Below are 20787 nucleotides of genomic sequence, written 5' to 3' on the forward strand. Positions count from 1 at the left end.
CACCTGTCCCCACAAAAACAGGATCACCTCATTTTTGGACAAAAGTTTCCCCTGTCCCATTTGGACCTCAAACACCTTTTCCCCTCTCTTTTTCCAGTCTAGAAGCACTTGTTTCACAAGCTGTTTCACAGGCTGAAGCTGGTGAAAGGTATTCACAGCCCTTTAACCTAAGCACTAAGCCTTGCTTCCTATTGCTTTTAGAATCCTGGCGGATACACAGGCCATAGGCCTGTTTGCTCATTTCCTCCCCTGTTCATACAGGATTTTACCTGCTGGCCTCCATGAGTTCAAGTGCACTTCAGAGAAGATGACAACACAAAGATGGCATCTCTCTGCGATAATCTTGCTTCAGTTTCCCCTCCCCCTGACTTATTTATATCCCACCTTTCTCTCCAAGGAGCTCACAGTGGCATGTGTGGTTTTGCCCCTCCTCATTTTAATCCTCACGACAACCCTGTGAGGTTGGCTAGGCTGAGAGGCAGTGACTGGCCCAAAGTCACCCAGTGAGCTGAGTGAGCTGAGTACCTCATTTCCCAAGTACTAGTTGGGCACTAATTTCTACACCACATCAGCTCTTTTTAACTGGCATGGCTCTCCTCAAAGCATTCTGAGAATTGCAATTTGATGAGATATGTGTGCTGAGAACTCTGAGATCTCTTGCCTTCTTTCTCTTCTCTCCCCCCCGCTCCCCCGACCTATGAGTCCAATAATTCTCTTGTTTCCTGGGCTGCTAAACCAGTTTAAATCTGCGGCATAGATAAGCTCAGGGACTAGCTCTCCTCACTTTGAGGGAAATTACTCATCTTCCATGACAGGAAATTCCTGACCTTACACTGCACAGGAGGGAAAATAATTCAGCAGCAATGTCTTCTCTGATCCCATCCCTGAAGTGTCAGGTACAACCATTATGAACTTTCTCCTTGTCAAGAAAGCAATTAAATGCCCATAAATAACACCATTGCCACAAATCGCAGCATCAGACTGATTCACAGTGCTTAACGCTGAAGGTTTCTTCCTGATGACGGAATACAATTGCTCCATAGAACAACCCAACCCAGTTATTCTTGAAAAATGTGGAATAACTCCCCTCAAATAATACACATGGGCTTTCAGGGGAAGTCACTTTGTACCAGTTTTTTTGGCAGGGAAAGGAGATAATAACAATACCTGAGCAACAAATACAGAAAACAAGACAGAAAGTCATAAAAACACTCCTGCAGAAAGAAAAAAGAATAGTCAGGCCACAAGTTTATCACTTTATCTATGTCCTTCTTTGAACAAACCGCACATTAAATACCTGTACTAGAACTGTGACAGATAACCAACATCTGTCCACATTAATCAGTACACTGATGTTGAATAACATTAGCTTTTGATCCAATCCCATGTTTAGCAGCTAATGCTGATAGGTTTCTCTTTAAGGAAAAACCAAAAAAGAACATCATTTCAAATCAAATTAACAGTCTGATTAGTCGAACAGCAAAGCTGTCATTCAGAGAGCACATTTATCAGTGCCTTTGATCATTCAACAAGGAGAGTCCCTTATTTAAGTGTCACAGGTTTCATTGTTTAAAGGGATTTTGCAAAAAAAAAAAAGTCTACCCAAGGCATAAAAAATAACAAGCAACCTTTTCTGTTACCTGCTTTTGGGAAATTGGTCAGCACCATACAATACATTTAAAGCACATCTGATGGACATTTAAAATACATAGCTTCCCCCAAAAAATCCTGGGATCTGTAGTTTGTTAGGGGTGGTGCGAACGGAAGTGGAAAACTACAGTGCCCAGGATTCTTTGGGGGAAGTCATGTACTTTAAATGTGGGATATTCTTACTGCAGTGCATTGTTAAACTATGGAACTCACTCATACAGGAGGAAGTGATGGCCACCAGCTTGGATGGTTTTAAAAGAGGAATAGAGAAATTTATATGCAACCATCATGGTAGCTAAGAATGGACCCTTTGTATCTGAAGGCAGTATACCTCTGGTTACTGAGAACTGGGACTGTATGCCACTGCTATACCTCCAAGAAATGTATGGTTGGTTCCTATAGCAACAAAATCCTGGACAAGGTAATAATAATAATAATAAATAATAAATTTTATTTATACCCCGCCCTCCCTCCCTGGCCAGAGCCAGGCTCAGGGCAGCTAACACCAATAAAATTTCAGTAAAAACATAATAAGAAAAAAGAAAAAGAAACAATTTAAAATACAGGTTAAAATACAATTCAAAATGCAACCTCATTTTAAAAGTCAAAACATAAGGGGAGGGGAACATAAGGGTCAGACTGAGTCCAAACCAAAGGCCAGGAGGAACAGCTCTGTCTTGCAGGCCCTGTGGAAAGATGTCAAGTCCCACAGGGACCTAGTCTCTTGTGACAGAGCGTTCCACCAAGTTGGGGCCAGTATTGAAAAGGTCCTGGCCCTAGTTGAGACCAACCTAACCACCTTGTGACTTGGGACCTGCAAAATGTTGTCATTTGTAGACCTTAAGTTCCTCCATGGGGCATACCAGGAGCGGCGGTCCCGTAGCTACGTGGGTCCTAGGCCACATAGAGCTTTAAAGGTCAAAATCAGCACCTTAAACCTGACCCTGTACTCCACCAGGAGCCAGTGCAGTTGGTAAAGCACTGAATGAATGTGATCCCACGGCAAGGACCCCATAAGGAGCCTCGCCGCGGAATTTTGCACCCGCTGGAGTTTCTGGGTCAGCTTCAAGGGCAGCCCCGCGTAGAACGAGTTACAATAATCAAGCCTGGAGGTGACTGTCGCATGGATCACTGTGGCCAGGTAGACCTTTGATCTGATTTAGCAATGTCATTCTTATTAGGAGATCCCAAGTGCTACTTATTTCTACATTAAGCATTGTGGGGTCCATATTTAATGCCATGAGCATACCCAAAGGAACAAGATAAGAATGCCAATGTTTCATCAGTGTTAACTGGCAGGAGCTAAAGTCCCTTGGCAAGAAATGAATTGACTCACTGCAGCACTGTGCCAAAAGTGCCCTTCTTAGCATAGCTTGTTACACAGGGATCCAGTGAATGAAGTGGACGGGCTCCTCACTGCCACCAAAGGTTTGTCAGAGACAAGGGCATTTCCTTTTGAAAAAGCTGTGTTTGACACTTGCTGCCATGGGCAGGGGCAGGGGGGCAGCTGCCCTCCCTAAATACAGTCATACCTCAGGTTAAAGTAGCCTCAGGTTGAGCGTTTTCAGGTTGCGTTCGGCGGCAACCCGGAAGTAAGGGAACAGGTTACTTCTGGGTTTCGTCGCTCGCACATGCGCAGACACTCAAAATGATGTCATGCGCATGCGCAGAAGTGGTGAATCGCGATCTGCAGGCGCAGGTTGCATTCTGCTCAGGATGCGAACGGGGCTCTGGAACGGATCCCATTCACATCCAGAGGTACCACTGTAAATAAAAATATATAGCAAATGGAGGTTCTCCCCTTCCCCAACAAAAATCCTGGGTTGCTGTACCTGGAAAATTGCAACAGACAGGCTGATGTTGATGCAGGCCTCCAGTGGAGTGATTGTTTCAGGCTTATAAGCAATGTTGTAAATAACTGTTTTTGGAAATAATGAAAAAAATAGGACCATGGGAATTCCTCCCCTTCAAATGGCACCTCCAGGAGCAGCAGCCTCAGGCGGCCACTTGTTGTAATGAAAAACCTAAAGAAAGGACCCATCACTGTGGTCCCTGCTGAGAAAAAGCATCTCCACCCGGCTATGATTTCAGACCACTGTGCGGCTCCTTCTCCATGCCAAGCAGGGGTCTCGTTCTCCCTCTGGACAGAAGGACTGGAGAGAGGAAATGCAAAGAGGGAGTGAAACCTTTTGCGCAGCCTAGAGACCCAAAACAGAAGAAACGGCATGTTGCAAAGGAAGCATGAAGTCTGAAAAGGGATGGAGAGGGGGGGGGGCGTATGGAGAACACATCTTGATTAAATTTCCATAAACTGTTTGCTGTAAAGATACAGCAAGCCCCAATATGAAAAAGCCATTAAAACAAATTCTGCTTTTTCCTGTTCTCTCCCTCCTCCCTTTGCTGGAATTTTGCTGATTTGCAACTTCTTCTCTTGCAGAGCTTCCCCTCAACCCCCCGCCCTTCTCCTTCCCTTCCTCGGAGTGCTATAACCTTTGGCTGTGGCAAGAGCAAATATTAAATAATAATGCAAGGAGGCTGTTGTGCGGTCGGGGGGGGGGGGCGGGAATAGAACCTTCCAGCACACATTCATATCGAAGGCCCAAATTCTGGCAAAATGAAGTTGTTAAAGAAATTAGCATCACAATGACACACTGTTTGGTTTTCGTTTATTATACCCATGATGTTTTGGGAAGGAAGTGGGCCAGACTCCTTCTTCCCCCAGCCACCCACCCACCCCTTTTTCAAATGCAGCTTTTAGGATAGAAACTAAACCCACCCCAAGCTTACACTTCAGGAGAATGAAGGTCTTCTTTGGCAACAGTTTCATTTCTGAAGCATCTAGAACTTAAATAGTGAATAATATTTTATTAGCAAACTTCACTGGGAATATCGAGTGTATGTATGTCTTTTCTTTTTATAATAACTGTCAGGTTAGAGAAACAACGGGGGAAGCTTCTGGATGAAACACAGCATAAAACCCACACAGGACAGGCGCTACCATAAGGCAGAGTGAGGAGACCTCCTCCAGTGGCAGATACTGAGGTTGAGGGCAACATCCTTCTGGCAGTGTTGCGGGACCAAGGTGCCACAAAGCCTATTCTGCACCCCTATGACCTTCTAGTAAAGTCAGTAGCATGGGTTGCCAGTGCCCGGGGCTGTGAGGAGGGTCGGTGGGAGGGAGAGAAAAGGAAGATGTATACATTCAACTTCCTAACAGCATCCACGCCACCCAGGAGAGATAAGTAAAGAAGAGTTGTTCTGTTGTTTGGAGAGGTCACGTCCTGGTTTGCATGGACAAACCGTTTTCAATGGAGTCCAGCAACGGAAGTGCACAGCTGTATTGAGGCAGCACTGGGTGTTGAATTTTTGTACCCCCTAACAATTTTGTGTCAGGGGCAATCACCCCCCTCCATGCAGTAGCACAAAATTGTTAGGGGGTACAAAAATTCATCCACTGAGTACAGTGGATGAAACTACAGGGAGCTATGCTTATGCAGAGGGCTTAACCACCGCTCCATTTGCCCTGACACTTTTCCCCGGGGAAACCCACTCTTTAGAGCTGATTTGGAACAAACGGCAATTGGGTTTTCTGCAGATTGCCATCTGTTCCGATTTAGCTCTAAAGAGCAGGTTTTCTGGGGGAAAGTGGAAGAACCCATGCTTTCATTCACAGGACAAGCAGAAGTATTGGATGAGCCCTCGTTGGTCCAACTAGCTCAGAGGATTGTCTCCTCTGACAGGCAGCACTTCTCCAGGGTAACAGGCAAGAGCTTTTCCCAGCCCTTCCTGGAGACGCAGAGACCTGGGATTTTCTGCATGCAAGACACTCTGCCCACTTAGATATAAATAAACACAGCTCTGAATAGACACACTACGCAACTGAGCTATAAATCATTTCCACCTGGAGATGTATCAGAAGTCATGACAAAAGAGACCATTCCGGTTCCCATTTTGATTGAAAATTCCTTCTTTTCTGAGTCCATCTTTGAGAGAAGACCCATAGGCTGCCAACTGTGAACCAGAGGGACAGAAAAAACATTAGATTGGGAGACACTTTATTCTAGGCCAGCATCTCCAAAGTATCATGGGACTGCATTTTATAGCACCCTCAAAGCTGATGGCCTTCAGATGTTTCAGAGGGCACCAGCTTGGGAAATGGTGCTTTATAGCACAATCATGAAATTCTTCCTGAACCATTCCCAACAGATAAGGATCTCGTCTAGTCTGTAGTCATAAATATACATTACATACAAACATCTAAGTGATCCAACCAGTTTACTTTCCCAAGGCTGAGCACATCGTATAATTCCCCCTGCCCCACCTCATTTTTAAACTGGTGAGCCTTCCAATAGGAAAGTTTGAAGCCTGATCACCTGATACCTTTCAGCCTCTGCTCAGGGAGTACAGTAGACATGCTGCCAGCAGGAATTATTTGGCACTACAAAATAATAATAATAATAATAATAATAATAATAATAATAATAATAGGTGAAAGGGGTCATCCAGGTAGTAAGTTGCATAAGCATCACTTCTGCCACTTCTCCATTTAGGTGAGTTCCTGAAATTGCAAAGTGGGAGCTGTTTACAGCCATAAAATTCCACATGGTAGAGAAAAGGATATCTCCTGTCACCTCATCGTATAATCGAAATCTCCCTTCTCCTGCTCTTTCTCTGCTGCATTTAAATACGCCACTGTCTCTCCTACTCTCAGAAACACATACCTTGATCCACTTTCCATCTCTAACTCCCACCACACTTCGCTTCTCCTCTAGAGTCAACCTTCTTCCTTCCATCTCCACTCTAGACTCATTCCAGTCTGGTTTCCACCTCCTGAATGTGACTGAAAGTGCCCTCACAAAAATCAGTGGTATGACTGCAGAATCAAAATCCCTTTATGCACACAGTAGATAACTGGTCTGCATGAATTTCTCCTGTACGTTCCAAAGTTCTCAGAAGTCCATTCTATAATAAACTTTGGACAGGGCTTTTAGTGTGACTGCCCATGTTCTGTGGAATAGTAGTCTAGTCAATATACTTTTCAGAAACTGCTCCAGATACTGTTAGGAGCCACAACCATTTGTAATATACTGTTCTGTTTCATTCTGAGCTGGAAACTCAGTTGTGATACATCCAGCATCAAGGCCTGCATTATGATTACTCCTCTCATCTTCCAGATTCACTTCTACATGCATTTGTGTGTTTCTTCCTGTTTCCCATTTTCATTTCCTGAATCTATGCCTTCATCAAAATACTGTGTACGATCACTCAGATCAACTGCTCATTGTTTGGGGATAAGGTTTCCAACTGTTTCTTCTTGCTCCAATTCTATAGGTGAGTCCAATTCTATAAGTGAGCGTACAGCTTCCGGGTCACATGGCCAGCATGATTAAGCCACTTCTGGCAAAACCAGAGCAGCGCACGGAAACGCCGTTTACCTTACCACTGGAGCGGTACCTATTTATCTACTTGCACTTTGACGTGCTTTCAAACTGCTAGGTTGGCAGGAGCTGGGACCAAGCAACAGGAGCTCACCTCGTCGCGGGGATTCGAACCACCGACCTTCTGATCGGCAAACCCAAGAGGCTCAGTGGTTTAACCTACAGTGCCACCTGCGTCCCAAAACACAACATACCCTCCAACATTTCTCCGATAAAAATAGGGACGTCCCACTCCAGAATGATAATTTTACTATTTATACACATCTTACTGGGTTGTCCCAGCCACTCTGGGCAGCTTCCAACATCTATAAAAACATAATAAAGCATTAAACATTAAAAAGCCTTCGCTATACAGAATTGCCATCAGATGGCTTGGGGAACAGATAACTCCATACCCTCCTACATTTCCCCATTGAAAATAGGGACATCCTAAGGAAAAGTGTGACATTCTGGGATCAAATCAGAAACCGGGCAGCTTCTCTAAATCAGGGACGTCCCTGGAAAATAGGTACACTTGGAGGATCTGACACAGATCAATGGAAGTGATGCAATCTTTAGACCTCACTTCAGAGAAATAAAGGTGGCATACATGACTGCTTTACCCACCACCTCTTTTATCCTCACAACAACCCTGTGAGGTAAATTTCAGTGTGAAAGAATAAGGGTGGCCCAATCATTCTTGAGCCTCATGAATGAATGGGAATTTTAAGACAGATCCCTTCAGCCGTCATAATCCAACACTGGCCCCATATCCACAATGCCTTTAAACATCATTGGACCACTTTAAACAATCATGACTTCCTCTCCCCACAAAGAATCCTAGGAACTGTTAGAGGAAGCTGTTCCCTCGCTCAGAGCTACAAATCCCAGTGTTTTTCTGTGAAAAGCAGTTGACTGCTAAACCACCCTGAGAATGGCAGCTTCTTCGGGGGAAGCAGTGACTGTTTAAAGTGATGTGAAGTGATAACTGCTTTAAGTGCAGAGTGCAAATGGGGCCTCTAGCCACTATGCAACGCTGCCTATTTATTCCTTTGCTGTATCAATCCATACTGCAAGTAGAGCTGGTTCAAATATTGGCACGTTCCCCACACGAAACACCCCTCCACACATACAGTCACCTGACACACACAACTAGCATGCCAGGAGACAATTGCAGGCTAGCCTTTTTCCGTTTCCTTTTAAAAAAAAAATACTGCACCGCTTAGGTCTTGCCTTAAAGAGAATAATTCTTTAAGCCTTGAGGGTTTGCAGTTTGCTTCCTGCTTCTTATATGGCTTCATTTGTTTTTGAACTGCTGAAGTGCCTGTTTGTCGTGCCTTTAAGTGCTCCTTTTAGTTTCATCTTGTTTCTGCAAATATTCCCTCAAGCAAATATTAATATTTCCAAACAGGCGAATGACACTAGCTCTGTCCACATCTGCAAGGGAGCATATATCCCATGGCTCCCCAGGTGCCTGCACTTATCAAACCACTACCAATAAACCATAGGTGAGAGGCTACAGGGCATGGAGACTGAACTAAGAAACGAAGCAACAAATCTCATTACACCACAGGAATGGCCTTTTGCTTCAGAAACACTATTTGCTGCTTTTGCAGTGCATCTCCAAAACCTTCATGGAAAAAACAATAGTCTGATCATCATCATTCTCTTGTTCCTTAACTGTCCAACTTTCAGAGAGCCAAAGTGTTTTGTCTTTTAAGCATCCTGTAAAAATGTCTATGGCCACATTCAAACCGTACATTCAGAGTGCTATGATACCATTTTAAACACACATGGCTTCCCTCAGAGAATTCTGGGAGCTGCAATTTTGCTAAGGGTACTGAGAGTGGTTAGGAAGCCCCTATTCTGCTCACAAATCTAAAATTCCCAGAGTTCCTAGTGAAGGACTGTTAAACCACTCTGCAAATTGTAGCTCGGGGAGGGGAATAGGGGTATCCTAACATCTCTCATGGTTGGACAGTGTTCTCGAAGCTACAAACATGAGTCTGACCAAACTGTGGGAGGCAGTGGAAGACAGGAGTGCCTGGCGTGCTCTGGTCCATGGGGTCACAAAGAGTCAGACACGACTAAACGACTAAACAACAACAACAACAACAAACATCTCTCAGCGGGACGCTGGTGGTGCTGTGGGTTAAACTACAGAACCTAGGACTTGCTGATCAGAAGGTCAGCGGTTCAAATCCCCACGACAGGGTGAGCTCCCATTGCTCGGTCCCTGCTCCTGCCCACCTAGCAGTTCGAAAGCACATCAAAGTGCAAGTAGATAAATAGGTACCGCTCCGGCGGGAAGATAAACGGCGTTTCTGTGCGCTGCTCTAGTTTTGCCAGAAGTGGCTTAATCATGCTGGCCATGTGACCCGGAAGCTGTACGCCGGCTCCCTCGGCCAATAAAGTGAGATGAGTGCTGCAACCCCAGAGTCGGTCACGACTGGACCTAATGGTCAGGGGTCCCTTTACCTTTAACATCTCTCAGCACCCTTAACAAACTACAGCTCCCATAAGTCTTTGGGGGAACCCATGGCTTTTTATAAAGTGGTATCATAGCACTTTAAATGCATGGTGTGAATGTGACCCAAGACCTTCTTCCAACAGTGAGAAAAGGCATATTTCACTTATGCTCAATCATGTTTTTTTACATGGGTGGAAAGCTATCTAGAAGTATTCGCGGCACCTCAGGCAAGCATGCCCACTTTTCAAAAGGCAGATAGTAAATGTCTGTGTTCTTCCTCCTGTGTCTGATCAGGAGCCCACTGCCAGCATGGAGAGGAAGGATAAAATGGAACCGTGCCAAATTTGCTACTATAAAACCTCTACAGTCAATTTAAACGAATGGGCCAAAGGAGCTATTTCTAGATTAAAGCAACAGAAAAAGGAGGAGTTGTAGGAAACAAAACTCGCCCATCTCAAGTAGCAAAAATCCTTTCAACCACCCTAGATGGGATGCACCATGCATAAGCGTCAATGGGCATCTAGCTAAAATGCATAGCAGAAAATGCTCCTTGCAAATGGTGTTGTGAAAAATTGATAAGTTTTGGCGCCATTCCAATACCGTTTGTGATACTCTCTCTTCTGGGGATTGCTAAATGAAGATTTAATGCCTCCAGTTATGCAAACACTTTCAACCCGCGAAGTAAGGTTTTTCCTCCCTCCGCCCTCAGCAAGAGGATGCTCACTAGCAAGAATCCTGCTGAAGTCCAGCTCATGGCTCAAAGGCTTGTGAGGAGAAGCTTGTTTCTGCATTTTCATGTTTGACGCTGCCCACTGACATGCTAAGAGTGAATATCAAGGGGGAGGATGGGAGGGTGCAAATGACTGTTGCAAGCCAGAGAAAATGAAATCTACTGAACCACGAGGCCTCTGATTCCCAGATATTAACAATCATTCCCTCTCCCCAGGGAGCTCTTGGAATTGTGGCACTGCGAAGGAAATAGGGGTCTCCTAACAAATCTCTCTTTGAATTATGGTGCTGGAGGAGACTCTTGAGAGTCCCATGGACTGCAAGAAGATCAAACCTATCCATTCTTAAGGAAATCAGCCCTGAGTGCTCACTGGAAGGACAGATACTGAAGCTGAGACTCCAATACTTTGGCCACCTCATGAGAAGAGAAGACTTCCTGGAAAAGACCCTGATTTTGGGAAAGATGGAGGGCACAAGGAGAAGGGGACGACAGAGGATGAGATGGTTGGTGTTCTCAAAGCTACCAGCATGAGTTTAACCAAACTGCGGGAGGCAGTGGAAGACAGGAGTGCCTGGTGTGCTCTGGTCCATGGGGTCACGAAGAGTCGGACACGACTAAACGACTAAACAACAACACATCTCAGCATCCTTAACCAACTAGAGTTCCCAGATTTGTTTATTTATTTTTTTAGGAAGCCATAACTGTCTAAGGTGGTATCATAGTATTTTAAATGTACTGTGCAAATATGGTCTGAGGTCAGGCAATAGGACTTTTTGGACTCCTGTCCTGATCCAGCAGGAAACTTATTCCCATTTTACAGATGTGGAAATGAAGATTGAGATATAGTACTTTGCAAATGAACTTATCATAAGCCTAAATCAGAGATAACAAGATCTGAAACACAAGACCAATGCTCTGTCCAGTGCTCTAGCTCTTCTCTCACTGACACAATTAAGAAAGTTGTACTCGTAATTCCTGGCATAGTGTAGTCACTGAAATTGCCAACAACAGGGCAAGAAAAACAAGACCCTTTTGGGGTGTTAATGCTGTGAACCCCTCCATCCTAGTGCCAGGTTGTAAATATGTGTATATAAACCATATATCATAAAGACACCACAGTCTCCGCTGTCCCAAAAGGAAACACAAACCCTGCCAAGCACTTGGAACCCCAGCAATTTCATGCCGCTCAGAGATTGGGGTGTGTGCAACAATATCAACAGGACTTTCACTTTGGGGTGGGTGCATAGACTGTATATCTAGGCAACAGTAGCATGACAAGTTTTATTATTATTATTATTGGAAAACTGCTTGGAAAGCTGGGTATTTGTCTTATAGCTGCTAAAGGCACAGAGCCTACAGGAGGAAAACTGTAGCAAGCCTAGAGACGTGAGACTCATTAAAACCTTACCAAAAAAAATTATCTCTTGTAATACTTTTGGGATTGAATCTATTGGTTCTTCTACAGATATCACCATGATGTCTGCAAATGCTTTTAATTTATATTGTCTCTGTCCTCCTCTTATGCCTTTAATACCTTGATTTCTTCTTCTTCTTCTTCTTCTTCTTCTTCTTCTTCTTTCTTCTTCTTCTTCTTCTTCTTCTTGTCTAGTCTTGAGTATCCCCAGTGGTATTTTTGGTTGCAAAATACGCCTTGGCAACTCATTCCATTGCTTAACTCCTCTAATGAGTGGGTGAATTGTCTGGAATCAGAGGTCTGGCAAGTTTTTCAAGCCTTTGTTTGTTTAAAACTAGCGTTCAGAATCTGTATTGGAAACTGTTCCCATTAACAGGGCTTGAATTTGAGATGGATTTCTCTCAACCTCAAAACCAACTGTTGTTTTTTGGCAGGGGGAATCAAACTTCGATCATGGAGAACAGGAGTTGAACAAGTAGATCCTGCAATGGAATGTTGCAGTGTGACATACCCCTTCTTGATGAATCTCCCTCTTTCAGAACACTCCATTCCATTCCCCCTTTCACCCAGTTTTCTGTATGTCCCTCCACCACACACAGAGAAAGTCACACCTTACCTTCCACTCTGGATCCAGTGCACTCTCACTGCTAGTTTTCAGTGCTATGTACAAAGGCGTTAGTTGCAATTCATATCTGTCCTGATGTTGCCTGACAAATGTTTCTGTTTGATGTGTTTTCCCTCAAACCAGCTTCCATCCCAATTGAAAACTGAAAACACATTCACTTTGTAGTTAAGCTGAGGTGTGCATACAGTTGAGACAGCCGCTGTGCGTGTGCAGATGATGGCTTGGTGAACAGGAGTTGAGAGGGGGTTTTTTGTACTTTTGTAAGCTATGCAGTTCGTCCTCTTGCGAATGGGCGATGCCATTTTGGCAACTTAAACAATGGCACTCAAGACTAAATAGCAAAAGTAGTGAGAAGAATTCTATCATAGTGCTATAGGTTTGGGAGGGTCAATTGAGATGATACTTGCTGGTCACTTCCAAACCTAAGATCCTATATCTGTGGGGTTAGAATCTATGAGGAAACCTGATGAACCAGCCCAATAAGTTTATTGCTTAAGCCAATGTCCTAAACTGGCCAGTTAACTAAAGTACCACTGTTTACATTTCTAAACATGTTGCTCTATTTCCATAGAGACAACTGGGTGGGCCTTTTCCCCACACCCCATATCTGGCTGGATGCCACATCATCCTAGGATGGAGAACAATAGGCCATGGGGAGCTCTGTGAGAGAGACAGTTTTGCCTGATTCTGGATGCTGAAAGCTGGAAACACATGCTCTGTTCTGCAACCAATGCTGTGGTCTCCCTGGAAACCTAATAGGCAGGCAAGATCTGTTGGAGCATTACTGCTTGTGAGCCTTTTCAGCCTCTGCTCAGGTTGTATATACAGTGGTATCTCCGGTTACAAACTTAATTCATTCTGGAGGTCCGTTCTTAACCCGAAACTGTTCTTAACGTGAGGCGTGCTTTCACTAATGGGGCCTCCCGCTGCTGCCGTATCACCACTGCGTGACTTCCGCTCACATCCCGCTACCAGGAGCATCTACTTCTGGGTTAGCGGAGCTCGTTACCCAAAGCATTCATTGGGTGGATGGTACGTAACCCGAGGTTCCACTGTATGTGCAAATAAAACCATGTATCCTAAAAATTCCCCTGACTTATATTCCAAGGAAACAGAACCCTAGGTAAACACTGGAAGCCCTGGCACCTCCCACCACTCAGACATTGGGGTGCACACAACAGTTGGTATATCCTGCTATAGAAGAGAAATCACTCAATGTTTGCTAGGCTATATTCAAAGGATCAGAATTATGACTGTTTGTTTGTTTTTGAGCCTTCCACCCCTCCTTTCAAAAGAATTTCCCACAACACCACTGTGCCAGGGCCTTAAGACCAGCCTGAGTGGCCTTCTTCATGGATCCATCATCAAGATGCACCAGGTTGGTGGGCATCAGAGACAAGGCTTTTTGGGTGGCACTGATGTTTTTGGAACTCCCTCTCATGGAGGGTACACATGTTCCTAACTGGCCAGTGTTTAAATGGAAACCCTTCCTTTTTATCTAATGTCTGGAGTTCCCTCCTGGTTCCTTTGTTTTCTTCATCCGTTGCTGATCTAATTCTTTATATTGAGCTGCTTTTAATTGCCCTGCATAGTGCCCTGCATTGTTTTAAATTGCTGCTGCTGTGCCAGCGCTTGCATACTTTAGTATGAACTGTGCTTTATATGTGCTCTATTTATGAGGATGAATTATAGAGGGTTGTTAGAGGTTCCTGGGAGGCTTAGCCATGAAGATGGTGTCGAAATAAATAAAGAACATTGCCACCCACCATAATTGCAATGGTGGGGAAACCTGAAGAAAGACTTCTAACTATGATCTCAGCAACCAAGCAGGTTCAAATGAACCAGACAGCCCATCTGCTGCTGCTATCCCAAGCTATAAAGAGGTTTAAAGGATAATCATTGGCACCTTGGATTGGACCCAGATATAGATATAGTGAAGTTGTTCTAGTGCAGTACAGGGAAAATATGCTCCCAGCTCCCGGAATAAAGAGATCTTATCAGGATGGCTTTGGCTACGGCAGTGTTGCACAATTAGTAAGAAGAGCAAATCCCTTTGTGCTCCTTGTATCTGGAACACTACCTTCTACAGCGGAGGCGAAGAAACCTTTTCAGTCCATGGGATTGTGTTCCCTTCGGGACAAACTCTTGAGGGCCACTTGCCAGAGGGAGGTGGTGTCAAATGCAAAATATGGCAGAGCAAGAAATGTAATGTTTGCATTTGTACAGTCGGCTAATTTCTACACACGCTAATCCATAGCTCTCTCTCTTTCTCCTCCATGCAGAGAAGGAAGATGCAGGCATGATAAGAGTTCGAGGGAGGTTCATAGAATTCATAGAGTTGATAGGGACCACATGAGTCATTTAGTCCAACTCCCTGCAATGCAAGAATATTTCACCCAACATGGGGCTCGAACCCACAACCTTGAGATTAAGAGTCTCACGCTCCAGCAACTGAGCTCTCACTAAAAACATTCAGGGTGAAAAGCAAGGTCAGGGAGGAATGTGGCCTGGGCAGAGGGGTTGTGAGGGCTTCACTTGATACACACACCCAACCTGAGGTTTCCTACCCCATTGTACAGAGTTGAACATTTGGCAGTGGCCAACGTGCAACCTGGGCTACAGAGATGGGTTTTTCGCTGAGATCCTGAATTCTGCTTCCAGTTCCTGGTTATGAACATCTTTCACTGCCCAGAATTACAAGCTGATCACCACCATCTAAAGCCTTTCCAGACAACTTGTTCATTGAGCATTCATCTCGATGTGTTTGCCGGGAGATTGGATTATGTTGGCTGTTTATGGAACATTCATCCTGATCTTCTTGCAGGGAGGTTTGGTGGCATTGTGTCAAAGCAAATGCACACATCCCCAATGCATTTCCCTGTAACTTTGCCTGCTGCAAGAAATTTGATCATTTGGAGAAAGTCAGCTATGACTGAATTTGTCATTATGTGATTGAATCCCACCTGAAAAGAGTGACTATCTGGAGGTGCCGCTTCTCATCCAAACTGCAGCCTTCCTGAAGACACCCAGCAAGATGAAGTAGATGCCAGAGACATCAAAACCCAAACCTTCCTGGAAACTGATGCCTCCACCAAAGACCACTTAGTCCTCCTGTTTGCTGACAATATCAAGCAGGGATTGGGACCTGTGGCTCCTACAGTTAACCATGAAACTTGCTCCCACGGCAACCTGGATGCCTTTAAAAACGGATTGGACAAGTCATGAAGGAGAGGGCTATCAATAGCTACTAACTATGATGACTATGAGGGACGTGGGCGGAGCTGTGGGTTAAACCACAGAGCCTAGGATTGCTGATCAGAAGGTCGGCAGTTCAAATCCCCGCGACGGGGTGAGCTCCTGTTGCTCGGTCCCTGCTCCTGCCAACCTAGCAGTTCGAAAGCACATCAAGTGCAAGTAGATAAATAGGTACCGCTCTGGCGGGAAGGTAAACGGCATTTCCGTGCACTGCTCTGGTTCACCAGAAGCGGCTTAGTCATGCTGGCCACATGACCCGGAAGCTGTACTCCGGCTCCCTCAGCCAATGAAGCGAGATGAGCGCTGCAACCCCAGAGTCAGCCACGACTGGATCTAATGTTCAGGGGTCCCTTTACCTTTACCTTATTCAATAATAATAATAATAATAATACCCCACGCACCTGACTGTGTTGCCCCAGCCACTCTGGGCAGCTTCAAACATATATAAAAACATAATAAAACATTTAACACAAAAACTTCCCTATATAGGATGTTTTCTAAAGATTGTATAGTTATTTATCTCCTTGGCTTGGGGGGTAACATAACTCCATACTCTCCAACATTTCTTTCAGACACTTCCCATTCTGCAATGAGCAGGAGAGCCCTTATTGTCTGTTTTGCTTAACAGAGGAGCAAAGAGGGTATGCAGTGAAATTAAAATGGAGCTTGAAAAGCCTGTGGGCAGAGAGGAACTCCCTAGTCAGAAAAGCAGGGAGTGGCCAGTTATATAGACAAGTGGTAAATAGACAGCAAATTCCTGGAAGACGGGAATGTCAACTACAGCTAGGAGAAATGGGAGGGATTGCAAAGGTGTTTCCAACTAAAGCTTTGCAAGTCAGGAACTGGACAGCCTGCAGTCTACAGCAGCTTTCCCCAACTGGGTGCCCTCCAAATATTTCCAGCTACAACTCCCATCAGTCTCAGCCAGCCTGGCCAATGACCTGAGATGATGGAAGACATGGTACAAAACACTTGGAGAGCACCAGTTGGGGAAGGCTGACCTACAGCCCAACCAATCCTTCTTGTGGCAAGCAAAAGGGTGGTACCCATTATGCTCAACATGCCCACAAAGATTTTCCTTTGAGCTCTAAGAATTATTCTCCTTAGGTCTTCATCCAAGGGTAACCTATGTTTGATGCCTTCCAGATGTTCTTGCTTGCAACTCTTATCAGTCCCAGCCAGCATGATCAAAGCTCGAGGTGATGGGTCTTCTAGTCCAACAACATCTGTGGAGTACCAGGTTGGCTAGCCCTAAATGACTGAATTACACAAAACAGGTGAGCCATTCATTGGAAGCTGCTTCACACCAGGCCAGGCAATTTGTACATTGAGCCCTGGAGGGTCTACATTGCCTGGCTGAGGATTGAACCTGCGGCCTTCTGTGGATCCTCTGTTGCTGAGCTATGGCCCTTCCCACTCATACAGCCTGGAGCCACAATAAGGAACTGAAAAGCAGCCCTGCTGCAGAAGTGCGTGGTTCTTCCCAAGACAATATTAACTAGGGTTGCCATATTTCAAGAAGTAAAAACCAGGACACCCAAAGAGTTGCTGAGCTTTTTTAGGAAGGCCCCAAAATTGTTGAGCCTTTTTATTAAAGAAAACAGCCAAGTTTTTGAGCTTTGTTTTACAAAAACGCCAAGACAACACGATTCTTTTGATTGACTTGCCTAAGATCCAGGCATAGCACCGCCTATTGGAAATTCCCCCCAGATGTCAATTCCGCCTTTGAAATCCTGGTAATGTCTGGGATATGGACATTAGGGATATATATATATGGGATATGCACTAATATTAACAGTACACATTTTATGCAGATCTGTGTCCCTTTTTGTCTTCTTTTGGTGTACAATGCATGTCATCTTAAGCGATGTATAAGTGGCTACTCTCCGTTGCTTCCTTCCCACTCCAAAGGTACATGTGGAGTGGAAGAGTTGAAAAGGCATTAGGCTAGACACACATCTGTTCTTCTTCAAAATCAAGGGAGACTCTCTCCAGCACAGCCTTGAATATCCTAGTGGGCAGTGGCTCTGCATCCAGCTGTTCCGCAAGGCTGTCCCATGACTACAACTTATTATTGAACCAGGCAAGACAAGGTTGGAGGTGGGGGCAGGGGGAGCAACACAGCTGGTCTTGGGCTGGCCCAGAGACATTTCCACTCAAAGCTTCCTGTTCTTTCCAAATAGACACTTGGCTGAGATCTCTGTTCAGCAGCCTCCTCTTGCAAAGCATCCGTCATGCTTAAGAGTGTGTAGGTGATCAAGACATATCATGTGAATCGATCGTATTATTAGGCGAGGTTTCCAGACACCCAATTAAGCAAAAACAAGATTGCATCGGAGGGGATAATTTGAGTAAGACATCACCCCTTTGGGGCACAAAGAAACAGCTATTGCCACCCCCTTCTTGGAAAAAGTCCCACTAATGTGATGAAATGTATTGAATTACCATATTTACCCAATAGATTATTGACTTGGCTTCCTTTGATTGCTGGAAATTGTCAATTACTGTTACACAATCATTTGAATTCCAAGGTTCACACAGCTTGTGGTTGTTGATTGTTGCTTTCCTTAAGCAACTGGTGCCTCGTGCAAACTCAGTCAGTTTGACATGAAATTTATGGAATCAGACAGCAGATAAATGTTTTAGATGGTTCCGTTGGCAAGCATCAGTCAGCATACTTAATAAGGAACCAGGGGACGGTGCTTGCAAACACAGACTATCGATGTTGCTATGAGCTAACATTGTTTATCCTAATAAGGGGGCAGGGAGAAAGCAAGAGCGACATAATTTGCAAACTTATTTCATGTTACTCTTCGTAAGACATTTGTGAGAGTATTTTCGTTCTTTGCCATATCCTTCACCAGATACTCAGATCTGTTTTTGTGATTCATTGTACAATCAACTTATGCTGGAGCTCTCAGGGCCTGAGTCTGGGCTCCCAGGAAGTCCCCGGAGGACATGGAACCCTGCATAAGGGCCAATTAACACAAACAAATTAGCACATGGAGAATGCGAACCCAAATGAACCACCCATGCAGAAATTTTCACAGCACAAAAACTCGCCAGAGTCGATGAACCTGCCTTATTGGTCAAATGAACATGATATAGTTAAAGCACTCTCGTGGCCCTTGGGGAATCCTGGAAACGGTGGTTTGTTTAGGGTGCTACAAACTGTAGCTCTGTGAGGCCAGCACCATTTAAAAAAGCTGCAGTTCTTGCGATACTTTAAATATTTGGTGTGAATGTGGAATAAATTGAATCAGGTCATTTATCCATCTAGTAAAGCTTTTGCCAACTTCAGCCTCATTTTTGGTAGAGGTTACAATGAGCATTTGTCCCCCATTCTTCCCAATGAGGTGGCAGGGTGCAAATTCCACATTCTTTAATGCATTTCCCATAACTGCAAAAGTCCTGATTTTATGTGTGTGTTTAATGTATAATCTGCTAGGGCAGGGCTGGGGGTCCTTGGGCCCTCCAGACATTGTTGGACCCAGCCAGCATGGCCAATAGTTTGGAATGATGGGAGTTTTAGTTCGGCGGCATCCAAACGGACAAGGGTTCCAAAGCCCTGTGCTAGGGCAACAGAGAATGCTAATCCACTTTAATGGTGGATTAAATTTCCCAGGATGCACTTGAATCCCTCCCCCCAAAATGTTGAGGGTCTGCAGGTGCCCAAAGAAAGACTCCCCAAGTTTGTATCTCAAATTCAAAACCTGACTCTGAATTAATTGTTTTTGGCAGGAGTGAGGAACCTATGGTCAAATATTAGCCTAATTTTATGGTTGCTGGGGGTAGTCTGGAGGGGCGAAAGGAGGGGAAAGTGGTAAAAAGAGACTAGCAGGGTGGAAAGCAGGGAGAGCAGCAGCAGGCGGAGCCAGAGCCAATAACAGACATAGCCAAATAATGCTAAGTTTGTCCCCAACCCACTGGTGATGGAAGAGGAGTGCGGGGGGAGCGCACCGCCCCCAGCAGTGCGATCCTGGTGGGGTGCCATCACGGCTGCGCCCCCACCTGCACTGGGCACCACAACTCCGCAGGCAGCGTGTCCAGCCCCGCCTGCTCTCCCCCCCCCCCCCAGTACCGGAGCATGAAGCTCCGCCATTGCCACAACCTTCTCTTTATTGTCTTTTACAACCTTGATGGCAGAAAGTGAGGAGGAATTAAAGAACCTTTTAATGAGGGTGAAAGAGGAGAGCGCAAAATATGGTCAGAAGCTCAACATCAAAAAAACGAAGATCATGGCCACTGGGCCCATCACCTCCTGGCAAATAGAAGGGGAAGAAATGGAGGCAGTGAGAGATTTTACTTTCTTGGGCTCCATGATCACTGCAGAAGGTGACAGCAGTCATGAAATTAAAAGACGCCTGCTTCTTGGGAGAAAGGCGATGACAAACCTAGACAGCATCTTAAAAAGCAGAGACATCACCTTGCCGACAAAGGTCCGTATAGTTAAAGCCATGGTTTTCCCAGTAGTGATGTATGGAATTGAGAGCTGGACCATAAAGAAGGCTGATCACCAAATAATTGATGCTTTTGAATTATGGTGCTGGAGGAGACTCTTGAGAGTCCCATGGACTGCAAGAAGATCAGACCTATCCATTCTTAAGGAAATCAGCCCTGAGTGCTCACTGGAAGGACAGATCCTGAAGCTGAGGCTCCAATACTTTGGCCACCTCCTGAGAAGAGAAGACTCCCTGGAAAAGACCCTGATGCTGGGAAAGATGGAGGGCACAAGGAGAAGGGGATGACAGAGGACGAGATGGTTGGACAGTGTTCTCGAAGCTACCAGCATGAGTTTGACCAAACTGCGGGAAGCAGTGAAAGACAGGAGGGCCTGGCATGCTCTGGTCCATGGGGTCATGAAGAGTCGGACACAACTAAACGACTAAACAACAACAACAAAGGAGACACTAGGGCTAAGGAGGAGGGAGCTGACAGGCAGTTCTAGCCTCTTACCTGGCAGTGGAGATACCATGATCACCCTCCATCTCATCTCACACATCTCATGCATCTGACAAAGCAGGCAGAAGCCCATGAAAGTTTCTGCCACAAGAAATTTGCTTGTCTCTTAAGATGCCATGTAGTTGGTTTTGCTGAAAGAGACTTAACAGTGCAAATTGAACCATGCCTACTCATGAGTATGTCCTAATGAATTCAGCGGGGCTTACTCCCAGGTAAGTAGGGTGAGAGTAAGCTCCCTTTAACTCAATAGAAAATACTTTTGAG

Source organism: Podarcis gaigeae (genome assembly GCF_964106915.1).
Source record: "Podarcis gaigeae genome assembly, chromosome: 12".
In the NCBI taxonomy this organism is placed as follows: domain Eukaryota; kingdom Metazoa; phylum Chordata; class Lepidosauria; order Squamata; family Lacertidae; genus Podarcis; species Podarcis gaigeae.